Here is a 19,639-nt window from a genome sequence, read left to right as displayed (position 1 = left end):
TGTCTGTGGAGTTTTATGCTGATACCAGGCCATGTCCCACTCACGAATATCGATCCGTTTACAAGTATTGGTCCTCCAAGGCTGATGCAGAGTTATGCTTCTCAGAGGAGCTTGTGGTCAAAAGAAAAATTTGGCGTTTTTCCCCACTCAGCCAGAGAGTAGAGGTTGTTGACCAGATGCTATCCATTTAACAGAATGGCTTGATATTTGAGAAGAAATCCACCCCTGTGCATTTTTCAACAAATCAAGAAAAGATTTTGAACCCTTGACCCTTTAAAAGTTTTGTAGGCCTTTCTTATAGCAGCTGCATTTCTCCAAATAATTCCAGCATACCACAATTTGGAAGTATATGGAAAGGCCCAGAGAAAAGCATCATTAGTCCATATTTTATTTCAATTTAGTACTTTTCTTACTCATTTTTCAATTGAATTTTGGAAGTTATAGGGGAGGAGGAGCTTTCCCTCATGCTTCTCTTTTCATAATATTTGCTAATTATTTGTTACCATTTGAATTTAAATTGACTTTCTATATTTTAAGTATTTTAAAGTCTCCTTAAGAATCAATCAAACAACAGCTCTTGATGACAGACTGAAATCATAAGGTGGGGAAAACTGAGGCACAAAGAAGTTAGTGACCTTTTCTGTTATTATGCAGCATATTGCCCTCTTAACTCAGTTTCCTCCCTACATTGGTCATATTGTCGATGGAAAATCAATGGACATTCACCCTTCCCACCACTGGACTTTTAGCACCTTTGTGGTCCCAAGGGAAAACTCTGCTACTCAAAGGTAACCTTTAAAGCACTGTTGCAGAAAAAGAACTAAGTTTTGCCAAGAGATGTGTTCTTTGAACTTTTAATTATTGATAGAAATTCAAGAATGAATTACAGCATTTCATCCGCCAAATTTTGTGAAAAGAATTTAAAAAAAAGAAAGAAGCCCACTTGAACAAACTCTTGATCCTTTATATTCCTGTTCTGATGGCTCCAATGTGCTGACCAATTGGTTTTAAAAGAAGGTAATATTTAACAAAATTCAAGGTATAGATTTGATCAGTATGCTCCAAAAGAGTTCGCAATTTATGTTTGAAAAGGAGGAGGAAGTAACATTGAATATTTACATTTTTTACAAATTCTTCGAATGGAGGGAAAAAACCCATACAAAATAAAATTCCTTTTTCCTTTCCCTACTAATGAAAAAAATTTCCAAAAACAAAAAAGCCAAAACCTTGTTGAAATGAATTTTTAAATCATGTTGAAGGATGGAAGAAGTCAAACTCTTAGGATACTGAAATGATAGTGTGATATCATGGAGAGTTGCATAAATTAAGACATGAAACTCTTACTTTCATGAAGAAAAAATTAGAAATTGTTATTTAAAAATTAGCAGAAAAGAAAGTTTTATTATTAACAACTATATTAAATATGAAATAAAGTTACCCAGAATTCTTTACACAGTGCTTACCTCAGTTGACTCATTAGGAAAGGGAAGGCTTAAGGTTCTTGGCTTGAAGGACCAACCACTGAAAATAGGGTAAAGGCAGTAAGTGGCTTATTTCCATTTAGTGGAAAGTGATTGAGTTAATAGGAATCCCATCTGAATATATGTTAGTGGAATCATCTCAAGCCAAATGGTTTATTTCTGGTGTATTTTTTAATTGAGTGTCAAAAAAAAAACTTCCTCCCAAGCCATAAGGGCTTTCCCCCCAGGATGTTAAAAGAAATATCTGTGTTGCCAAACAGCTCAAAAATTTTCCAAACTATTATCTCCCTATAGTTTCACTAACATGTTAACCTACTTACAGCAATTAGTGCTTCATTAGTAAGGCTAACTAACTGTTGCTATGCCCTGTAATGATTTGCCAGGCTTTCCATATACAAGTGCATAATCAATGTTTTCCAATTACTGCTATAGTGCAGCCACTATTTCAAATAAACTAGATAATAATACAAACCCATTACTGGAGCTGGAGTAGCAGAGGCATTTAATTGCAAGGCAGTCCTTCTCAGCTTTTAAAATTTTTCACACTAATGAAGTGTCATACAAAAAAGTTGTATTGATTTTTCCACCACATGGCTTCAACCACAAATATGTAATTATCCCTTTTATATCTAGCTGGGGGATTAAAATAATCTATAGTATATAGCCTTTACTTATCCCTGATGGGTTTAGTAGTACTTTTTACCCTTTTCAAAATATGCAGCTATTTGATGAATGAACTTTAGGCAAAATGTTGCTTTATCTGCTTCAAATCTTGCTTTTTAAAGTCAGTTTGTGTGCAGATGCTGGAATTTGAAGTCTGGAGCTTCTAAAATCTCCCAAAGAATAGATCCCGATGTAATCGAATTGACCAAGTGTATTATATCCATTTTTTTAACCAATGCAGAAATAAAGACAGGAAGACAGGACTTCCACATCAACAGTCCCCCAGATCTGCATTTCTCTGTAGTTACAGTTTTATTTCTAAAGTGTTGTTAACTATCTTCTATTTTTACACAAATAAACAGTTGATGTTAATTGGAGCCAATTCTTTTCTGGGTCTTCAGAAGAAACATAACAATTCATTTGCATTACATTCCTTGTTTTCTCATCAGAGACTGGTCAGTGGAGGTGAAGAAGTATTTTTGTTAGGAAGAGAACAGGCCATCAGGAGCATTAAATGAATTTTGCAGACTGAGAATTAAAGCTGGGAGTAAAATGTCTTTTTTTTTAAATTAGCCAACTTTCCTTGATCTTCATGCACATAAATTGGTTTCTTTCAATGTTTTCGCTGAAAATTCTTTAGGTTATGCTTTCCCATTATTTCACTTATGATCAGTGGGGGGGAAAGTCAAAAGGGGGGGAATGATGACTTAACTGCCTAAAAGGCCTTGTTCTTAACATTAGTGTGACCAAAAATTCTATTTCCCTTAGTTTCACTAACATGTTAACCTACTTATAGCTGTTAGCTTTTCCAGATACTGGGATTTGCACAGATTTACTGCCTTTCAATATTTTGTGGCACATCCGTTTTAAGGAAACATTCACGTGCGAATTAAGGCACTATATTTCAGACTCTAAGACCACGTCAAGGTCACTATAGATATTTGAAAATATTGTGAGTGAGTGTTGGGAATTTTTGATGAAATGACAAAGTTAAATAACATTTTTTAGGGGGGTGGTGTGTCAGATGCTATCTGATACTAATCTTAGGCATTTGAGAAATTTCTGTTTCAAACCAGAGCACATGTAGGCAAAAATGATCTGGAAAAAATGAAAATTTGCTTTTTAACAAGGAGATCAGGTGAAAAAAAAATCACTCGATACTACTTCATATGTTGAGTTAAAATGTCTATTGTGTGCCTTTAAAAATCTATAAAACTTTGTTAAAATATAGTTTTAAATCTTCAAGTTTATGCAACATGATTTTTTGCCAAATTTTCGGAGCAGTTAAAAATAAAATTAAATATCATGAAATAAATAATTAACATATAGTTATTTAATGGTCAACCATGTATAATGGTTGGGTCAAGAATCAATGCAAAAGATCCTTTAGGATAAAGAGGAAATAGTTCTAATTTTTTTAAATGGGGGAGTAAGTTTAAAAAATTACACTTCACTCTAAAGATAGTTATGGTCCCTTCTACAATGAAAGTATTAATAAATATTCTACACAGTGCATTCACAGGAAAACTTTCCTCTGAAATCTATTTTTTATGTGATTCTTCCTATATTTGGTATTAGATTGCCTAGCCCTGTGTTGCTGTTACTTTTCCTCCCCTTTACAATGGGCAGTCAGTTTTCTCTGGGGAATCAATGGTCCATTGGTGCCCTTGCTAGGGCTAGTTTGGAGCTGAAGCATTCTGTCTAGTTTCATATATGCTTCTGGTTTTAGTCCTTATTTCCACATATTCTATCATGCATGCTATCTTATGCCACAGTTAAATAAAAAAGAAGAAACATGAGTGCATTAAAAGCAGATTATTGTCAAGAAGTGCTGGAGATGGGTAGGGGTATGATCAAATTTCTGGCAGCAGAGACAAGTGCGATAAGCTATACACAGAGATTTCAACTCCCAAGTCCGCATGTGACTAACTGGTGGTGGTGCATGTTTCCAGGGTAATAACACGCCATTACCTTGACCATTGACATGAAGCCATCAGAGTCGTATTTATTGATGAAACTCTCAGCTCCCAATCTGCTGCACTGAATGAGCATCATACAGCTGTCAGCAAAGCCAGAGCACAGGAGCGATGATCGCTTGTGACATTTTCCTTTCATAATTTATGAAAACAAAAGATCTCCAAGTTTGTAGGACACCGGAGTAATTTTAAGAGTCTCTCTGAGCAGTTATCTTGCTGCCTCAGAAATGAATGTTTCCATGGCTTGTGGTTTTCGGAATAATCAATGATAAACCAAGTTAGAACTACGCATATGGTCAGAATTTCAAAGATACAAATCTAGATGTAAGGGTCTTCACCAGGGATCTGCTTTTTGGGGAATCTCAATAATTGTCATAATAAGTAAACATGATTTTTTCCCCTTATGAATCACAATATATGCACTGATACTGCTTGATTTTTGCATTTATTTTTATAAATGAAGTTTTAATCCATCAAAAATGTAATTTAACCAGTTTGCTCCTTTAAAAATGCAATCAGTGAGCTAAGCTCATAAAGGACAGAAAGCAATTTTGGTTATAGTTGCCTGGAGCAGTAGAACAGAAGTAACTGAAATGTAGCAAAGGGTGTGTGTGTGTGTGTGTGTGTGTGTGTGTGTGTGTGTTAAAATAGTAAATAATCATGGTAAAATATCAGTAAATTGTATAGCATTGTGGACTTTTTTCACATGTATCAAATGTACCACTGGAAGGATCAGGATAAGCAGATACTTGTGAAATTCTCATATTTTAATCCACTGGATTTTGTCCTTAAATTGCTCAGCATCAAAACCTAATGTGGGCATTTTCTCCCCAGAGCTCTAGCAAGAGCTATATTTACAGGATCCCAGATTTAGAGCTGGAATAGGAACTTTGAGAGCATCTAATCCAAGCCCCTGATGTTGCAAATGAGGAAACAGAAATTTAGAGCAGTTAAGGAATATGCCCAGGGTCACACATGGGCAGAAGGTGGCAGAGACAGGATTTGTGGGGGTTGGGTTTTTTCTGGGTCTTTCTTTTGTTTCTCAGAGCATAAAAAGAAGGGCATGAAACATTCACCTTAAACAGAAATAACTGACAGAAGCATAGTATTTTTGTCATCAATACTCATTTAAACTATGATATCTTTAGAGCTACCCATAAAGGAAAATAAAAAATTACAGCTAAGGAATAAATAATGGAATTTTGACAAAAGGTAGTGGATTTCCAAGTTTTTTGAAAATCAAGTTTTTTTCCCTGAGCTTCCTTAGCATGGTATATTTTGGTATTTCACACATTTTAAATTTAAGGCAATTGAAACAGAGTTTAAAGTAGTCTTCTAAGAGTTAACTTCTTGAATTTATGAGAACATCTGCAAGTGACTTGATAGCAATCAGGCTGGATACTGGAGTCTTGGATACTCTTACCCAGTTAGGATTCTCAGCTCTGGAAAAGTTCTCAGCCCTATCTGTGTGACATTGGATAGGTGATGAAAGAGAAGACGGCAAAGATGGCTCCCCTTTCCTTTCTTGTCTCCATCTAAGCATGCAAAGTGAGTGTTAGATTAGTGCTAGACCTTCACAATCAATGGAATTTTACCTTTTGGCCACCAGACATTTAGCAAAAAAAAAAAAATACAGGCAGCTACTCAGTAAGGCCATCCATTGTATAGAGAGCTAGACCAGGAATCGGGAAGACCTGAGTTCAAATCCGGCACCAAACCCTTACTTGCTCAAGTGACCTTGGGGTAAGTGACTCAACCTTTGTATGCTTCAATTTCTTCATCTGTAAACTGAGGATAAAAATAGCCCTTGCCTTCCAGGGGTGCTGTGAGGATAAAATGAGACAGTATTTGTAAAATGCTTTGTAAGCCTTAAAGCACTATATAAATGGTAACTAATAATTAGATGGGGTAGCTAGGCGGTGCAGTGGATAAAGCATCAGGCCTGAAGTCAGGAGCATTCATCTTCCTGAGTTCAAATCTGGCCTCAGACACTTACTACGTGTGTGAATCTGGGCAAGTCACTTAATCCTGTTTGCCTCAGATTTTTCATCTGTAAAATGAACTGGAAAAGGAAAATGGCAAATCGTTCCAGTATCTTTGCCAAGAAATCCCAAAATGAGGTCACAGAGAATCAGACACAACTGAAAATGACTGAACAAACGACAACAACGACATTATTATTAGGTAATAGGATCTTAGATTTAGATATGAAAGGGACTTTGAAGGTCATCACGCCCTTTCATATGAGGAACTGAAGCCAAGAGAGGTTATGTGACTCACTGATGGTGACTCAGCTAGTACTGGTAAGTGTCTGAGGTGGTATTTAATATTGCAGAGTAGTACACTTAGGCTTTATTATGTACTAGCTTTTTGTTGAACTTGTGTGTATATTTTACATATGGGTTTTCATGATAATGATGTCCGACTACTTAGCATATAAATCCTCGTGATTTTCAAGATTTTTGAAAAAACAATGCAGAATGGTCTCTTAAAATTGAATATATAATAGGAATTTTGATTTGGAGTCTGGAGACTTAGATTCAGATTCCAACTCGGTATTTAACTATCTGTGTGAACCTGAGCAAATTACTTCACCTCACTCAACTTCAGTGTCCACATCTGCAAATAAGGAGGTTGGACTAAATGTCCTTAAGGTCTCTTCTAGTTCAGACTCTTTGGAGACAGATATACAAGCAGGGGAAGTCTTTAACACACTGGCCTACCAATCCCAGGCATCCATGTGACCAGTCCTCAGTGTCACCGGCAAGTTACTGACCTATGGTCTCAGGATGCCCTTTGCCTGGGGCAGATATGCCTCATGAGGAAAGGAGCATCATATTGGTCTCATTCAGATCCACAGCTTCTCTATTACTCTCATTCACATCTTTGTAACTAGAGCAATAGTACCTCTCCCTTCTCCATCCTGCTTTCCCCTTTTCTCTCCTTCTCCTGTTCCTGCCTAATTTCTTCAATATCACCAACTGGATAAAATGGCAGCAGTGATAACAGATATCTGGGTCTAGATAATGTAGATGAATGTTCACCATTTTTTTTTCAGATAAAACTTATGGTTTCACTGGTGTAGATAGAGGATGTTGGAGGGCCTTGGGTTGCAAGGATATATGATAGTTTGGAAGCTTTTGGTAGCCAAGATATCTCTACCAAAGCATATCCAAGGCAGCTAGATGGCTCAACGGATAAAGCATTGGCCGTAGAGTTAGGAACATCTGAAGTTTGAATCCTTCCTCAGACCCTTATTAACTGTATGACTCTAGGCAAGTCAGTTAATTTTTCACAGTCTCAGTTTCCTCATTTGTAAATACCTTCCAGGGTTGCTGTGAAGATCAAATGAGGTAACATTTGCAAAGTGCTTTGAAATTCTTAAAGTACTATATAAAATGCTGATCCTGGAATCAGGAGGACCTGAGCTCAAATCCAGCCTCAGACACTTGATATTTACTTGCTGTGTGACCCTGGGCAAGTCACTTAGTCTCAATTGCTTCTTATAAAAAAAGTTAGCTATTACTATTCTTTATAATTCATAGTCTTAGAGAGTCTTCTGGAACACTGAACGCATAAATGACTTATCCAGGGTCATGTAGTCGATATGGTCAGAGAATTGAATCCATGTGGCCTTGATTCCTAGGTCAGCTTTCTACGAACTGTACCATGCTGCTCTCAGCATTAACACGGCTTTAGAATAACACTTCCATTGTCCACTGTCCAATCATTGGTCCTTTAGATTTTCAGAGCTGAAGCCATTTTTTGTCCACAACAATATGAGTCATCTTTTGGTAGATGGGACAGAAGAGAAGAATATTGTAGAGTGAAAGTGTCACCCTGTCCATTATAATCATGCCTACTTGTTTTACGTATGAGACTTTGACATCAGGCTTAAGACATTGAGACCATCAGAAATACAAAGACATGGGCAAAAAAAGATTTAAATTATAGAACATGTTCCACGAAATAGAAGATAACCTAAAGAAATTGAAGCAACATCCGAAAAAGAATGATGAAAAGGATGAAAATGTTGTAATACTCTAATTTTATCAGTGCATGTACTCTTTCCACTTATACAGATTATAACCCGTCTGTGACTTAGCAGATGTATAATAGATTCTGAGTGAGAAGAGACCTCAGAGGCTATTGAGTTCAACCCATTTTATAGATGAAGAAACTGAGGCACAGGGAGGTTAATTACTTGCCAAGAATTACATGACTGCAAAGTATCTGTGGCAGTACTTGAACCTAGATCTTATTTTTTGTGTGTGTGAGGCAATCAGGGTTAAGTGACTTGCCCAGGGTCATGCAGCTATAAGTGTCAAGTGTCTGAGGCCAGATTTGAACTCAGGTCCTCCTGACTCCAAGGCCAGAGCTCTATCTACTGTGCCACCTAGCTGGCCCAAACCTATATCTTCTTGACTTCAAGCCTATCACCTCATCCACTATCACAAGGTCCTTGAGAGTCTCAGTGGATGAAAATCTCATTACCCTATACCCAATCTGGTGAGAAGCCTCTCCAAACTTAGGTTGGTCTAAACACAAGACATTTACTTGGTGACTAATTTCATACTCAAAGCCTTCTGGCCTGGTAGAACCCAGCAGGACTCATGCTGCATTGGAATATCTTTCAAAAACTCAGATCACTTCCATGCTACAATGAGACGAAGTAGTTGGAGTCTGGTTGAAGCAGAATGGCAATATAAGCTTATAAACCCAAACCAACCAGGAGAAGGAATAGAAGATATTCCTGGCAGGTGGACAAAGCAAAAATATGCCTCCAAGAAGTATATACAAATATATTTTTATATATAAATGTAAATTTATCTGTCTATCCATGCATCCATCCATCCATCCATCCATCCATCCATCATCCATCCATCCATCCATCTATCCATTGATCCATCTATCTATTCTGTTTGGCTTTTAAAGCTCATCAACACCTGGCCCCTTACCACCTTTCTAGCTTTCTTAAGCTTTATTCTCCTTCACATATTCTGCAATTTAATGCCTCTGGTCTTCTTGAACCTGATGTTCAATCTCCTAACTCTGCATTTTTGCTAGCTTTCCCCAGGCCAGAATGCTCTCTTTCTTGGCTTCATGCCTTTCTTCAAGACTCAGCTTAAATCCCACTTTCTTCAGAAGGTGTTTTCTAGTTCACCTTCCCCCATCTCCCTTCTAGTGCCTTCCTTCTGAGAATACTTATCATTTACACTGTTTAGAGGTAGAAATGTCACAGTGGATAGAGTGCTTACCCTGGAATCAGGAAGAACTGAGTTCAAATTTGGCCTCAGACACATACTAGCTATGTGACCTTGGGCAATTCAATTCATGTCTATCTACCTCATTTTCCTCAACTATAAAATGGGGATAATAATAGCATTTACCTCCCAGGGTTATAGTGAAAATCAAATGAGACAATATTTGTAGAGCACTTAGCATAGTGCCTAGCACACAGTAGGTGCTTCATAAATTCTTGTTTCCTTCTTTCCTTTTCATATATCTTATATATACACAGTTGTTTTCATGTTTTCTCCTCCATTAGAATGTGAACTCTTTAAGTGCATGGGCTCCGCCTTTTTTTGTATCTCCAGCACTTTGCACAATGCTTAGGGCATAGTATGTGCTTAATAAATGCTTTTTGAATGACTGCCAGCTCAGACCTATATGCCTCAACTCCACAGTTCATTCTGATTGTCATGATAATGATGAAAATAGTGCCTTCAATTTGTACAGGGTTTTAGAGATATTGAAGTATTATTGTATCTTCTAATTTCATTCAGTCTTCATAAGTTTTTGTAGAGATCTGCTAGCAGTATCATTATCATTATCCCCACTTTATAGATAAGGAAAATGACACTCAGGGGGTTAAGTGACTGGCAGAGTCAGGATTAAAACCCAGGGCTTCTGACTTCTATGGAGTCTGAAGGAGCATAGTTGCCTCTCTGTGGGCAAGTCAGTTCCAGTTCCCTCACACCCCACACTTTGACTCTGTTCCTAGTGTTCTGATATGCTCCACAGGAGTCTCAACAAGGCACAATTGTTTCTGGATTATCTGTAAGTGTTGTAGAAAAGTTCATAGCTACCTAGGTGAAGTCCTAATGGGCACCTCATTTATTCAGAGCTAATCCAGTCATGGAGTAGACATTCTAGGGCTGTTATGGGCTTCTAGAGGGTAATGTCCTTGGAGTATTTGGGAACTGCCTTAGGATACTGGGTTGTGGTATGGTCTGGGAGCTTTTGGCAGCCAAGATACGTCCGGAAGCTACTCAGCTCAGTCAGTTGGCAGTTGACCAAGAGGTCTGCCAGTTTTCATATTATCTAAAAGTATGTGTGTGAGTGTGGGCAGTTGGTAAACTGATAGAGGGTTGCGAGGGAGTGAGGCTGCAAATGACTTTCCAAATAATTCAAGTTGATTTTGATACTACGATTGGGTTGGGATGAGCCAAGGTGCTACAACAAAAATAATAACTGAAACAACAATGATGAGGCCTCGTTTATCTAGCACTCTTCAGCTTGCAAAACATTTCACACAGAACCTAGTGACAATCCTGTGAGGTAGGCAGAACAGTTGTTATCACCTCCATTTTATAAATCTTCAAACTGAGGCCCAGAGAGGTGCAATGATAAGGTCACATAGTTAGTGGGTAGATATGGCAGGTAAGACTAATAATCAGTCTCTTGGCTCCTAATGCAAGGCTTAGAAACATCAGTCAGTCCATCTATAAGCATTTGTTGCAACTACTATGTGCTTTATGGCATTTTACTAGTTCCTAAGGATGGAAGTGTCAAGAATGACACAATCATTTACTCCCAAGGAGCTTATGACCTAGTGCCGTTTACTGGATTTGCCTCGGAGCTCTGTACCAACCTTCCTGTTTCCCTTATTGAGACAATGTACTAACCAATCCCTTTCCTTTTCCTATTGTCTTCCAGGACTAATGAACTCTCTTATAGATTCTGCAACAATTACTGTGATTGTGTAGCATTAACAAATTGTATTGGTCTTACATAGTGTCGTGTGACTCCTTACCAAAAGCTGTGTGATAGGTAAAACACTGAGGATCTTATTCCAATAATAAATGGAGACCCGTTGGTGTTGGTGTTTAAAGAGACCATTTTATTCCACATTCCAGGATATGTTAGGATCATGTTATAGCTAGACTCTAATGCATTTTTCTGTGGTTTGGGTTTTTTTTTTTAAATCACTATAATGGAACATGCTTCCAACTTGAAACTTGGACTATATTGTTGGGTTCCCCCCAGCTCTAATGGGTGAATTTTTAACCTTATGTAGCCAGTTCTTAGACGTCTGTTCTTCACTATTGTCTCCTTACTATGCTTCCCAATAGGTAACCTTCTCAACCTCACCGTCTTCCTATTTTCCAGAATCCCTACATTTGTGTTGTCTTCCTCCATCAGAATATAAGCTTCTTAATACCTCTAGGGACAATCTCACTTGCTTATATTTGTATTCCAAGCATGTAGTATGATTCATGGCACAGAAATCTTAATAAATCTTATTAATCTTGAGTGCTGGACTTAGAGTCAATAAGACTAAAGGTCAAATCCAACCTCAGACACTTACCAGTGACTCTGAGCAAGTCACTTAATCTCTGTTTATCTCAGTTTCCTTGTCTGTCAAACATAGATAATAGTAGCACCTGGGGTTGTTGTAAGGATCAAATAAGATTGTATTTGTAAAGAACTTTGTAAATCTTAAGTGTTAGCTATTATTATGATGCCAATTTTTCACATGAATACTTCTACCAAAAATATACATGCCATATTGTCCATAAAATCAATTGGGGGACATTTATCAAGTGCTTACTATGTGCCAAGCCTTGTGCCTTCACAAAAGCAAGATTTTTCATATGCATTGAAAAGACAAATTATTTGGATTTAAAGCAACTTGTTTTAAATGCCGATTTTGCCACTTACTATCTGTGTAATCTAGGTAAGTCACATTATCTCTTGGGTAAATCATATCTCAGGTACTTAACCTATAAAATGAGGGGGTTAGAATACCATTCTCTTCAAAGTTACTAATGATTTCTTAATTGCAGAATCTGATGCCCTTTTTTTGATCCTTAACCTTTTGAAGTGCTCTTAAGCATTTGACAATGTTGATCATCTCCTCCTAGATAGTGCCTCTGTTCTGGGTTTTCATGATGTCCATCTCTCTTGGGTCCCTCTTATCTAATCACTTCTCTGTTTCCTTGGTGGATACTCTTCCATATCATGACCACTAACTGAGGATATCACCTAAGGTCCTGCCAGCGTTCATCTGTTCTTTTCTCTCTATACTCTCTCACTTGGTAATCTCATCAGCTTCTACATGTTCAATTATTTCTATCTCTATAAAATCCAGTCCTAATTTCTCTCCCAAGTATCATTAATTGCCTATTTGCCATTTAAAACTGGATGTCTCACCCAATATAACCAAAACAGAAGTCATTGATCCAAGTCTTGTCCTGTTCTAGACTCCTCTATTACTGTCAAGCACCCCAACATCCTTCCAGATATCCAAGTTCACAACCTTGTCAAGGAGATATAAATTCCTCATTCTCATTCACCTAACCTATCCAATCTGTTTTCAAGTCTTCTTGTTTTTTACCTTTGCCATATAATATATCCTCTTTACAATAGTTGCTTTCCCTGCTTCAAATCTTTCCCCATTCCACAAAACTGCTAATGTGATTTTCCTGAATGATAGGTCCTGAATGATAGGTCCATCCATGTCACTCCTATCCCCAACTCAATGAGTACCAATGGCTCCCTATTGCCTCTAGCACAAAATAGAAAATCCTTTTTTTTTTTGGCATTATACTTCACAACCTGGACCCATCCAACATTTCTAGTCATCTTATATTTTACTTCCCACACTCTATTTTCTTTAATTCACATATTCTACAACCCAGTCAAACTGGCCTTCCTGCTGATCTCCACACAGGGTAGTCTATGTCTTGTCTATGTGCTTTTCACTGGCTATTACCCAGGTCTAGAATACTCCTTATCTTACATTTTAGATTTCTCAACTCAAATGCTCTCTCCTGTAGGATTCTGGGTCTTCCCCTCCCCCAGCTGTTAGAGCTTTCACCCCTCAGGTTACCTTCTACCTATTCTGTTTGTACTATATCTTGTATGTGTCTATTTATTTATAAGCTCTGCCACATAGAATGTAAATTCGACGGAGGCAGGAGTTTTACTTTTTATCTTTCTTTGTACACACCACGGTTAGACCAACACCTGGCATATTGCTTAATAAAAGGCTGCCTCTGAGGTCCCATCCAACTTTAAATCAATAATCCCGACCCCTGAGGTCTTTTCCAACTCTAAATTTATGATCCTTTGAAACAATAGGACTAGTCAGGGACTGCCAATGGAGAATAGAGACACTGAATTTGGAGTAAGAAGATTGGGTTCAAACCCCATCTCTGCTGCTTACTACAGGTGTGACTTTGGGCAAGTTAATTCCTCTCTGGGCTTCAGTCTTCTCATCTGGAAAACAAAGGAATTAGATTAAGTAACTCAGGAAATCTCCTTCAGTTCTGTATCTATAATCCTCAGAGTCTAAGAACAGGAACAGAACAACGTACCATACAGCAAACAGAAATGGGTAACGATTTGAGATCGGGGCCAATAGAGTTACACTCTACAGCCTGAAAACAGAGGACAGTCATAGCATGACACTGGTATACGAAGAGGAGGCTGTCAATTCCAGTTCAGTTGATGTAGCCCTGTCCATAGCTTTCCCTAATGACTGAATCATCTTGCAGAAAGAGAAAACTATACCCTATTTTTCTACATGTGTTCACAGACTATATATCTAGTACACAGATATGCATGTATCTATAAGTAGCCAGGATATATGAATCCATGTACACTACCCAAGATCATGATACGTATGATATGATATGATGTATGGTGTAATCCATTAGATTATAAGCTCTTAGAGGGAAGGAACTATCTTTTGCCTTTTCTTGTATACACAGCACTTAGCACAATGCCTGGTACATAGCAGGTGCTTAATGAATGCTTATTGACAAATGACAGATATGTCATTGTTATTGATTATTGATTGGGTAGTATTTAAGGATGAAAGGAGTTACTATCATGTAATGTATGTCCCCAAGTATTTTGATTTTCAGTTATAAAAACTGGAGTGTAGAAAGCCCCCTCCCCTCCCTAACCCAAGTCTGTAACTTCCTCCAAAAGGTGGTGGTGCCTGATCCTCCTTCTCCTCCATGACAAGTAGAACTTCTGTTGGCCTTCTTTTCCGTCCCCACTAATATATAGCACCAGTACAGAGATTTTGTGTGATCCTATTTAATTTCCTCTCTGCATAGTCTGTGGTTCAAGTCTCACTTTTAGGTTATAAAAGAAAGAAAAGAAGGAAGGAAGAGAAAGACAGAAAGGAAGAAAGAGGAAGACAGGAAGGAAAGAAGGAAGGAAGAGAAAGAAAGAACGATATCTAGAGAGCGAGAGAGGAAGGAAGGAAATTCTCCTGTATCAAATAGCTACAAAATTAGAACAGCAGTGTTTTATAAGAGTTGATATTGAGGAAGGGGTGGAGAAGGGAGAGAATTCAGGATTGAAAAATAGAAATTTTAAAATAAATAATGATAAAAAAGAATTGAAATGAAATCTATCAGACAGACAGTTCAGTGCTAAAAAATATATGTTTAAAATAGTTTTTAAAAACCCACAAAGAAACAAACAAAACCCTAACAACTTCAAACAATCTAAGGTCTCATTCAGTTTCTACCCAATTGACAAGTTAAGGTACTATTCCTTTAAATGTTTAGCTGGGTCTCTCAGCTCCACTCAATTGCCCTTTCAAAAACTGTGTTTATAACCCTGAGAAGCAGGAATGAGTGAACTTACAACCTTTGATGAAGCTTTTAAAGTTTCATTTTTACTCTGTTTTTGTTTTTAATCTTAAAAACAGAAAACACCAGGAAATCTCCCCATGAAGTTAAGCTCCACATTTTCCTAACAAAAATAAAGATCCAGATGCTCATAGCTATTCTACCTTCCATGCATGGTCTGTCAGTGAATGGTGGGAGACATAGTCTCTTTTCAGGGCTTTTAAAAAATCTGCAAAGGCCTATTTCCCTTCTCTGAAGGAGCCTAGAAAACGACCTCATTCGAAAGAGAAATAAAAATGTTATGCTAAAACTTACTGGTGGTTACAATAATGTAATGCCCTCTAAAAAAGAGGCAATAATTGTGCCCACTACCATTAAATCCAAAGGAGGCAAAGGATAAGAGTAATTCCAGGCTAGACAGGCAAACTCGTTTTGCATAGCATCAGATCTTGCTTCGACTTCCTTGTGTTTGATGTTTTCTGTTACTCTTTATGTGAGTGCACTTTTTTTATGGACGTTAAAACATTTATAACTGTACAAGGTCAATGCAGAAAGCTTTGCATCAGGACTGAAACTGCAAAAGTAGCCACCAGGGATGGATTAGGCAGAGAAGAGGCTAAAATGAACATCATGACATACAGTTGCAATCGCATAGCATCATGGGACTTGCATCAAAATGGCAGCTTGGGAAGAGAGGAAAGGAGCCAAAATGGCAGCCTGAGAAGAAAGGAAAAGGGTTCTGCCTAAATAACCCCAGGGGGAGAGCAAGAGAAATTCGGATGGACTGGATGACACTCTCCACTGAAATACTTAAGACCTAAGTAATATCCATTTCACCTCTCTCTGTCGCTAATCTAACCCACCTCCCCTCTTTTTTTTTTTAAGAATTAAGTACAGTTACATCAGGGATATTTCTTTTCTTGCTATTGAGCTTTTCAATTTAACAAAGTCCTAGAAGAATTTATGAAGTGCCTACTATGTACAAAGCATCATGCTTGGGGCTTGAGTTACAAAGACAAAAGCAACACAGTCTCAGACCTGAAAGAGCTTAAGGTCCTATAGACAGTGGAATACAATACACATACAAGTAAGCATGGTACAAGGCAACATGAGATAATGGAAGAGATAAGGACAAAGTGCTCAGAGACAATTGCAGAATTGAGAAAAAACTTTTAGTTGGGGACCACGTTCAGTTTACATCAGCGAAGACTTTGTGGCACCTAAGCTAGGCTTTGAAGAATGAGAAAGCTTTCAACAGAGTATTTATAATATGTTCATGTTTATAATAAATAAGAAAGGACTATTTTTTTTAATGTGGAGGCAGGCCTAATACAGTACAGGAACTGCTAGGAGGCTTGACAGTTGGAACTAAAAAAGAACCTTATCAAATCCTTGCTAAGGTGTTGTAGTGAATGTCCATTCCTTAGTCTCACTTCAGACCATCTGTGTTGATATGACCCTGCCTACCTAATTAACGGCGTAGGGTGACTAGAGAACGTGTTGTGATTGCTATGTACCCATGCATTTTCATTTAAAATTATGTGTTTTCATGTGGATTGTGGACTTACATCTGCACATAGGAAAAGAAGTCTAAATTTATCATTCTGAGCTAAGGAAGGCCATCAGAACACTGAGACCAAGGACAGGTGTCTGCTGACTCTTAGATATACCAGTCAGTTAAGCTCTACTAATGCATGGGGAAATATGGATGGGTTTTCTGGGGGGTATGAATCAGAAAGGGATTATTTTATCCAAGGAAGGAAAGCCATACTCTGAAGAGTCCATGGAGACCAGAGCTCAGAGAAGCTCCTCCCAAGGTCCACCTCAACCAGCTTAGCAGCTGGTATAAAATGACAATTTTAAAAGGCACAAAAGGGTCTGGGGAAAGGAAGGTCCTCATCTGCTAATGATCAATTTATTGTTGTATACAAGGACCCCGAAGCTCTGACTCCCAGAAGAAATAGACAAACCCATCCATGCTGAGAGCTTTTCTGGAATAAAGGGAATTCACTGATCCTTCTTGGAGGAAAATCCAACCCTATTAACTTGAATCTGCCTGGTTTTTTTTCTGGCCAAAAGAAACCTCTTCTTAAGATAGAAATTCCAGGAAAGAACACCAGGTAGAACAACAGGATATTATTATCTGTTCATGTCCCCTCCCCCAATCCCATCTACTTTGTGTCATTGGAGTTATGCATATGGAATATCGCTTGCTCTCTCTGTTTTTCAGAGGGGTAAGGCTATCAGTTCAGTCCCCATCACAATCTTCTTGTGAGGCATAACAAAAAGAATAAGCATTTAATTAGTGCCTGGCACTGTTATAAGTGCTTATATACAGATCATTTCATTTGATACAACAACCCTGGACAGAGGTGCTACTATTATCCCCATTTTACATTTGAGGAAACTAAGGCAAACAGAGGTGAAGTGATTTGTCCAAGGTCACAGAGCTACTAAGCATCTGAGGTTAGATTTGTTAACTCAAGTCTTCCTGACTCCTGGCCTAGCATTCTATCCATTGAGCTACCAGCTGCCTTAACAAAGGAAAAAGGCATATGAAAGCTCCTTGAACAGGTATAAAGAGCCATACAAACATAAAACATCACTTTTTTATGGATTTTGGAAAGAAATAATCCTAAAATTTTATCCCCCCCCCAATGACATGGGTAATAGGAGGAAGAAACAATAGATTTCTGTTCATCAAAAAAATACCATTTAATTTTTTAAAATATTTGAATCAGGTACCTTAGAGTTGTCTTGGTTAAGCCCTGGATTTCTATGAAATAAAATAGGTAAAATTTGAACACTCTTGACATATAAATTTGGAGTCATTAAAAATGTTATTGATAAATATATCCCTCTGTCCAAAAAATGCATGTTTACATAAGATTAGTCTGTTTGATCGGAAGAAGGGACTGTAGCAAGTTTTGTCTTTTGCCTATTATCTTCTGTAAGGCATTGCTCATTGTAGGAGCTTAGAATGTTAGTTGAATTGTTCCTATCAACCAAAAGTAAAGGTCATTACAAAACAAACAAGATTTGTTTTTGTCTTCCAGATTTCAAATAATTTATTTGACTATATTGACTAAATGGATCAAGTCATTGACTGAAAGTACCCTACTGGCTTCTTGTTTTGTAGATAGAGTCTAAATAAGGAGTGGGCACCTGCGGCCTCCAGGCCACATGTGGCCCTCTAGGTCCTCAGGTACGGCCTTCTGACCGAATCCAAACATCACAGAACAAATCCCCTTAATAAAAGGATTTGTTCTGTAAAGCTTGGACTTGGTGAAAAGGCCGCCCCCAAGGACCTAGAAGGCCACCTGTGGCCTCAGGACACAGGTTCCCCACCCCTGGTCTAAATACTTAGATCCTGATGAGATCAGTAATACAGAATATACAAGCTTCATGCCCTCAAGAGCTTTAAAGTGCAAATGAAGACAGAGAAGGACACCATAATACTCTAACCAATCTGTGATCTCCCCAATCTTGGCATTCCCTTGTTGTTGTTCAGTGGTTTCAGTGGTTTCCAACTCTTGATGATCCCATGTGGGGTTTTCTTGGCAAAGACATTGGAGTAATTTGCCATTTCCCTCTCCAGCTTTACAGGTGAGGCATTTGAGGCAAACAGGGTTAAGTGTCTGAGGTCATATTTGAACTCAGGAAGATAAGTCTTCCTGCTTTCCTCTATCTGCTGCACCACCTAGCTGCCATACCTACAACAACCCAGATATCAACCAATCTACGTCTGTCCATCCTGTGCAACTTTTGTCTATGTTTTTCTCATAAATTTTCCATGGGTAGGAGTGAGCAGGGTTTACCCAGTGTGTTGGGTGCCTGACTTGTATCTTTTTTATATGACAAGGATACCAACGAAGCTTTCCAAGTTACTCCTCACTCTTCCTACGTGACCAGCCCATTTTGTTATAGTAATACATTTCTTTGATGACAGTCTTTCTGTCATGACTCCTCAACAAGTCTTTGTTTTTTTCTATGATCTAGCCTGCTTGCGCCTACAGTGAGCCTCTCCTTTGTCTTTTTGCTAATTCCCAGCTTCTAGTCTCGGAAGCTGTATTAATCCATAACTCAGGGTTAAACAAAATCATTAGAAGAATATTAGACATTAAAAATATTGGCATTTGTTTCAGGGAAAAACTTTGGGTCATTCAAAACACTGTACAGTTTCTTTCCCAAATCCAGCAGCTCTCCTCCCTGCTGTTGATTCTACCCGCTGAGAGGGACACACCAAGGAGAAATGAAAGAGCCTCTACCACTTTATACAAAAGTGAGTCTTGCTTGCATTTCTGGCTAGAGAGTTTACTCAGAAGGATAAATTCATTTCAGCCCTGATAATAATTATTGGCAGCATTCCTAAATTCTAAAACCTTTACCTGTTGCTCTGGTGGCTACCTATGGGATAGAAGATAATAATTTATGCCAGGCCTTTTTCCTCTTTTTGATTTTAGTTCTGATATCACATCATGATTCAAAGCTTGGTGCACTATAAATTTTCTCCAAATGTGCAGTAATTCCTTGGTGCAGTCCAAAGTTATGATTCATTTATACCGGAGTGACAGCATAATACCTAGGTGTCAAAATCCATTAAAACTGTTCAATGTCTTCTGTTTATTTTTAGAACCAATTGAGA

The sequence above is a fragment of the Phascolarctos cinereus genome, unplaced genomic scaffold (genome assembly GCF_003287225.1).
Source record: "Phascolarctos cinereus isolate Bilbo 61053 unplaced genomic scaffold, phaCin_HiC Scaffold_726;HRSCAF=1367, whole genome shotgun sequence".
Taxonomy (NCBI): Eukaryota; Metazoa; Chordata; class Mammalia; order Diprotodontia; family Phascolarctidae; genus Phascolarctos; species Phascolarctos cinereus.
This window is presented reverse-complemented; position numbering follows the sequence as displayed.